This window comes from Triticum aestivum, chromosome 3B, assembly GCF_018294505.1.
Source record: "Triticum aestivum cultivar Chinese Spring chromosome 3B, IWGSC CS RefSeq v2.1, whole genome shotgun sequence".
NCBI classification, from domain to species: domain Eukaryota; kingdom Viridiplantae; phylum Streptophyta; class Magnoliopsida; order Poales; family Poaceae; genus Triticum; species Triticum aestivum.
The window spans coordinates 662,324,289-662,331,005 of NC_057801.1; positions in this window are offsets into that span (position 1 = coordinate 662,324,289).

Sequence of the window (6,717 nt, forward strand, 5' to 3'; positions counted from 1 at the left end):
CCCTCTATCGAAGGTGAGTCCCAAACGGTCATGGAGACGGCTCTCGGTATTCTCCCTCTTTATAACGGGACCAAGGCTCGTTTCTTTTCTTCAATCCTCCATCGAATCCTCTCCCCGCTCCAAGTTCCAGCACCTAAAGCTCCAGATTCAAGCGCTTCAGAGCTTCAACAATGTCCGGTTCCGACCTCCAGGGCCGGTGGATGCCCTCCTCCGTCACGGAGGAGGACGTGCTAAAGCTGCGGGAGGCCAAGTACCTGGCTTATGAGATTTCGCACAGGTTGCCTGCCGAAGGGCAAGCCATCCCCACCCCTGAGCCCGGCGAGTACGTCGGTTTTGTATCCCACCTCCGTCGGGGTTTAGGCTTCCCGATGGATCCTTTTGTGAGAGGGCTCATGTTTTACTATGGGTTGGAATTCCACGATTTGGCTCCGGAGTCCATCCTCCATATTTCCGCATTTATTGTCGTCTGCGAAGCCTTGCTCCGCATCACCCCTCACTTCGGCCTATGGCTAAAGACCATCAATGTGGCGCCGAAGATGATCGGGGGGCGTCAAGCGGAGTGCGGGGGGGGGGGGCGGCCATAAGTAGGAGGGCCGATGCCCCGTGGCCCGCTAGCTCCTTCCAAGAGGAGCTCGGCCCGTGGCAGCAAGAGTGGTTCTATATTACCGTTCTGAGGGGCCGCAGACAAAAGCCGCCGCCCTTATTCCGCCCGGGACCTCTACGACGGTTGATGTCGTGGGTCACCCAAGGGCTCAACTGGGGGCTGTCAAAGGACGTGCCCCTACTGCAGGGCCGGATTCGAGATCTCCAAACGAGGGAAGTTGATATGGTGGTGGTAATGCAGGTTATGCTGATTAGGCGTCTCCCGCCCTGCAAACGCCGCCCTCTCCGGCGGTGGGAGTTCAATCCGGAGGGCCCACGGATTCTTCAACACTTCATGGGCATGACACCCTGGAGATGTACAAATTATTCTTCGGATCGCAAGAAGCGCGTCCGGAATTGACCGAGGATGCTGGCCTAAGCTGCAATCGCCCGGATACTCAAGCAAGTAGTTCCAAGTCCGGACATACCGTTTGTTTGCCTTTCGATGATTCGCCTTATGACCAACTCCCTTCTACACAGGAGTGGATAGCGGAAGCAAAATTGATATGGTGTACGGCCCCCTCCCCGAGACCGCGCCGGATTCCGTGCTGGTCCGGATGCTTGAGGTTGCGCCTCCAGAGGAAGACGAAGGGGAAAGCAGGAAAGCTACTGCCTCGCCAAAGGAGGCTCTTGAAAGAGGGGGGATCGAGAATCCCTCCCTCGAAGGGGAGAAGAGGACTGCCTCCAAGGACCCGGGGGCAAAAGCCCCTAAACGGGGGAAGAAATCTTCGCCAGAGGGTCCTGCGTCCGGGGAGGCCCCGGCCGCACAATCTCCCTTAAAGAATCAGCCCTCCAACGAGCCGTAAGTAGAAAGAAAGGAGTTTCATAGTAAGGGGCATCCCTATTTGTGCTTCTGAGGATAACTAAAGTTTTTACCTTGTAGTTCGGATCTCCGTCCTTCGCAAATGAGCTCGTCTTCGGGGGACCTTCGTCCGGAGATGATGGAGAGCGAGACGCCTCCGTCCGAGGCGCCGTCGGATAGGGCGGACGAGCCTGAAGTGTCGTCACGGAGGGAGCCCCCGGGTTTGGCAAAGCCGGATAGTTCGGCACCAACTGGTGTACGGCTGAAGGATCTGCTTGAGAAGGCGTCTATCTCAGAAGATCACCACGCATTGATGAGCATGGTGATTGAAAGGATTTCGTCCGCTGAAGGCGGGTTGCATAATGCCGTCAGGAGTTTGCTGGCGGGGTTTGAGGTACGTAAAAATGACACACCTTTTAACAGTTTTGCATATAGAATGCGCCCTGTATAGATAGTAGCCCCTGAGACTCGGTAGGTTGTCGAAATCGATAGCGTGCCGAGGATCAAAATCGCAGGTTTAAATTTCCGCTGTGCCGATGCAGGTGGCGAGTCGTCCGGGGGCCAGCCGGACTAATGGAGTTGCTGAACTAAAGCGGCAACTCGCTGTTGCGGATGCGGACATCACGCTGGTCAACAGGCGACTTGATGAGTCGCAAGGTAAGTGTTTCTATGCGGTCACTTGGTAAGGGAGCCGAAGCCAGCTCCTTACAACATATGTGTGAAATGCAGATAGTGCCACTGCTGTGGAGAGCCTTCGGACCGAACTTGCTCAAGCCAAGGAGCAGGTCAGAAGGAGTAATGCGGCAGCCTTGCGGGCGGCCGAGGAGTTAGCGGCCGAAAGGGCCGCACACTGCCGGAGCAGGGAAGAGATGGCCGAAATGGCCGTGAAGTTAAAAGATGCTACCGACCGCAATGAGGCTCTTGGGAAGGAGCGCCTAGCGGGGCAAGAAGACCTGGGGAAGGCCACCGCCGAAGCCAAGGATGCCCGCTCTGCAATGCGGGCTATAAAGGAGGAGCTGCGCCAGGCCGGAGATATTGTAGCTGGCAAGCCTTTTCTGCTGCGCCGAAGGTTTACGGATCCAAAGTATGCTCAGCTAGGCCAACTGTGGGGTCCAGAGGACCCTTATATGGACTTAGAAGCGAGTGCGGCGGATGCCGTTGTGCATTTTCGAAGCCTGAAGGATCACAAGACGAAAGAGTTGTTTTGGTCTCAATTCCATAGTCCGGAGTGTTCACTTCCGCTGACCGACCGTTTGGCCGAGTGGGCTGAGCTAAATAGGTTGTCCGGGCTTGCTATGACGGATATAGTGACCCATGTCTGGCCGGATAGGCCCGAGCCGAAGAGTTACTTTGGCTTATTGCAGCAATTTCTTGGGGCGGTGCCGCATATGGAGGCAATGAAGCGGTCGGCCTGCATAGAGGGTGCGCGGATGGCACTCGCCCGTGTGAAGACACATTGGACAGAGATGGATGCCACCGCTGTTGTGACCCCGGGTTCGGACGATAACCGGTTACCCGCCGAGCACTATTTTGGCGAAGTGTTGCGTGGTGCTCGTGTAATAGAGTCGCAGTGCTCAAAAAATGTTACGTTCGAATGAATGTTTTTATGATGTAAAACAATATTTATGATGTAAGCGCCTTTTATACTTGTGCGTTCAAGTAATAGAATATCTCCTATGCGGCCGTTCATGTATACGTGTGTATAACCTGAAAGATGGCAGTCGTCGGCTTCAGCCCCCACGCACATGGTGCGGGGGTGTTCGCAAAAAATAGCGCGTTTTCACACTTAACCCGATGTCTCGGTCCTGTAAAGGAGGTGGTAGCGTAGCAAACGAGGCAACTGGACTATAATGCTTTATCACTTTCACTTAGCCATGGAGTTCGAGGGTGGGGCTACGACATAGCCCCTGGGGGCACCGCGCTCTCCGAATTTGGGGCGCGTATGTGCCTGGCCGGGAAACGGCCCTTCGTCAAAGCAGAGGAATTCTAAACATTCCCATGGTCGATCGAGTGGTTGACCAGTCTCTCGCTATATCATGACAGTCAGTTTTCGGTTTTCTCTACTGAAGTGCTCGCCCAGCCGAACTGGGGCACAATCGCAGTAGTTCTCCTGGTGCCGCGTTAGCCGATGATACGGAACGTATGGCAGCAAAACACAGGAGTCGGGCAAACCCAACATTTGACCAAAGACATGATTCGGAGCTGATGCATATAAGGCCTAACTCGAGACGCCGAACACTCCCGAAGGTGTTCGGTCTTTACAATAGCGGGCAAAACAATGCCCTAAGCCCCTTGTGTCCAGGTACGGGCAAGTTCTTCTGGCGCGGCCTATGCCAAAACGCCAGTCTCCACTCTGGTTATAAAGAGAAACCAGGGGATTATAGCAACAAGAGACAGTAAGAAAGGTTTACGTAGGGTCTTAGTTTGAATAGAGTCCTTGCAACGGGTCCCTACTGCACGTCTGCGTCTGTGTCTCCGTTGTGCCGTATCCTGGACAGGTGTGCACGCTGTTGTCGGTGTACTAGAATAGGGGTACCCTAGTACCCCGAACTTGTGCACGGGCAGTTGCAGCACCCCGCGGCAAAGGCTTGCCAGGCGAACGCCAAGATCCACCAAGGTTCCCTTGGAGCCATCCAAGAACAAAGTATTTAAGCTAAGGAGACAAGACCCCGGCAAGAGGAGCTTGCCGGGAAGGCCAACCAAGGCGCTCCAAGGAACTTGCCGCGACACGCCATGCGCTCCGGCAAGGCAGCAAGGCCCCAGCAAGAGGAGCTTGCTGAGAAGACTAAACAAGGTACACCGAGGCCCGGTGAGCGACGAGCTTCTGGGCCCGGCGAAGATAACGACATCGGCAAGGCGCTTGTCGCGGCAGGCGGCCACTCTGCGTCCACGCTCCAGCGCATCCACCAACGTGTCGCTCTGGGGGCCTCTCCGGGCGTGCGTGGCGGGAGGCTGTGCAGCCAGCGGTGCGCAGTGGCATGCGAAGCTGACAAGATCGCCATCGTGGCGAACGGTGGCACCCCTAACGGTCCTTTTCTGCACTGTTCGGGCGACTCAGACGGGCAATTAATGCCCTTGTCCCCTGCCGTCAGGGTTAGGTAGGGTACACTGTACAAGCAACTGTATCAACTACCTCGCTTTTTACGTTTTTACCCTCCTCTGCGTTGCCACCTGTCGGTGACCCCTTTAGCGTATAAAAGGAGGCCCATGCGCAATGTAGAGGGGGTTCGGTTCGGAGCCTTAGACAGTGGGCTTCGATTCGTTCGTAGCCCAGAAAACATCACACTCTTTCGCTCGAGAGCAAGAACACCAGATAATACAACCAGACAGGCAGCACTAGGAGTGTTATCTCTCCGGAGAGCTCCGAAGCTGGGTAAACTGCTCGTGTGCCTCGCCTCGATCTGCTCTTCGTGCGACCTCCGCCCCCCGCCGAACCGAAAGGGGCCCGGTCCGCCGGCCCCATAGGTGTTCGTGGATCAGTTCTCCCCGACATCTTTGGCGCGCCAGGGACCGGAGAGCTTCTTGATTTTGGCCCCGGAGCTCTTCCGCGTGCTTTTCCATGTCAACTCCCGCCTTCGCAACAAGCGCTTCCCGGGAAGCCAGCTTGGCTTGCCGGGTGCGGTAGAGTGACAGCAGCTTCCGCAGCAGTTGCTCCTCCTCAGGCTCGCCGTTGCTGCTACCGGGCGCGTCAACCAATGACAGTCCAGCAGAGGCGAGCACCTCCCCGTCAAAAGTCTCCCCCTCGACTGGCGCCCTGGAGCTCGACGCCCAGGGTAGCTTGATGAAGATATTGTCACCGACCTGCAAGTAGGCGCCGGGCTGGGGCTCCTCGGAGCCCGGCTCCGCAGAAGCGGCAGAGGGTTCGGCGGTCGGTGCAGCGCCCGGCGCTCCTCCGGCCTCAGGGTCGTCAGTGCGATCGCCCGACCCCTCGCCGGCTTCCGCAGCAGCAGCCCCGGCGGCCTCCTCGCCGGCGGTCTCATCAGCACCGGCATCTTCCTCGCCGGCGCCCTCTGTTTCCATTGGCTCAGCCGAAGATGGGTCTGAAGAACGAAGAAGGGAGGAAAATCAATCAAAAATCCAAGAAGGGAAAAACAGAAGAAGCAGAACCCAAGGGAAAGTTTCTGGGCAAGTGGATTACCTGCGCCAAGATCTTCAGTTGCGGCCTCGGTCGCCGCAGGATCAGCAGTGTCGTCCCTTGCCGGAAAGTCCCCCCTTGCCGGAGAGCGCTCCCTTGCCGGGGACTCCTCCCTTGGCGGCGCAGTCGAAGCAGGTGGCACTTCGGGACCGGCCTCCGGGCGCTCCTGATGAGGCTGCTCTGCTCCTGCACAAGTCAAAAAGCAAGAAATCAACAAAGGAAAAAGCACTCAAGCGCGCCCGGCAGCAGAAGGCTAAACTATGAACTTACGCTGGGGGCTGCCCTGGGAGCTGCTCGGAGGGGTGATTGCCGGGTCCGTCAAGGTGGTCTCGGGCCCACCTCCTGCTGACACGATGGGGTCATCCTCGATGACGATCACTGCGGCCTTGGCCCTCTTCGCCGCTCTCTGGGCCAGTGTTCTGAAAAGAAAGGAGTCCAGATTGGAGCAAGTCAGATGCAAGATATAAACAGCAAGATTGAAGGATCATAAGAGCACCAAGGTAACTCACTCTTCTTCCTCCTCGTCGGAGCTGAGCGCGGAAAGATCGAAGTCCGGCCCTCCTCCGGTGCGGCGGGGTGGAGGAGTAGGATCCCTTGCCCGCTTGGCGGGGGCAGTGGCAGTGGCCCGGGAAGATCCCGCTCCAGTTGCCGCTGTTACGTGAGGCGCTCCCGCGGCAACATTGCTTGCCGCGGTGGAGCGCGTCGCGTGGCTCGGTGGCTGTGGAGCCGGCTGCCGCCCCGATGCGTCCCCGGCCCTGCGAAGGCGCCTCCTTTGCGGGGCCGGGGGCTCCGCCTGCGGCAAGTTCTCTGAAGGCTCAGCCTCCTCCTCGCCGGCCTCGCTCGACTCGGCTTCGGAACCGGAAGGCTCCTCCTCGCCCATGAACTCCGCGCGTTCGGCAAGGTTTGCCACCTCTGCAGCCTCCGCCTCCTCCACAGTAAACCCAAACACACCCGCAGCAGCTGCGGCCGCAGCCTCTTCCGCCCTAGTAGCGATGAGCTGCAGCTCCTCGTCGGTGGTGTCACGGGTGAGGCTCTTCTGCTCGTCAGCACGGACCGACACTTCCTCCAAGGTGTCGAAGAACGATCGCACAACGTCATCCGCAGGCTCTTGCCAAGTTGGGACGATGCCGTGTGAATC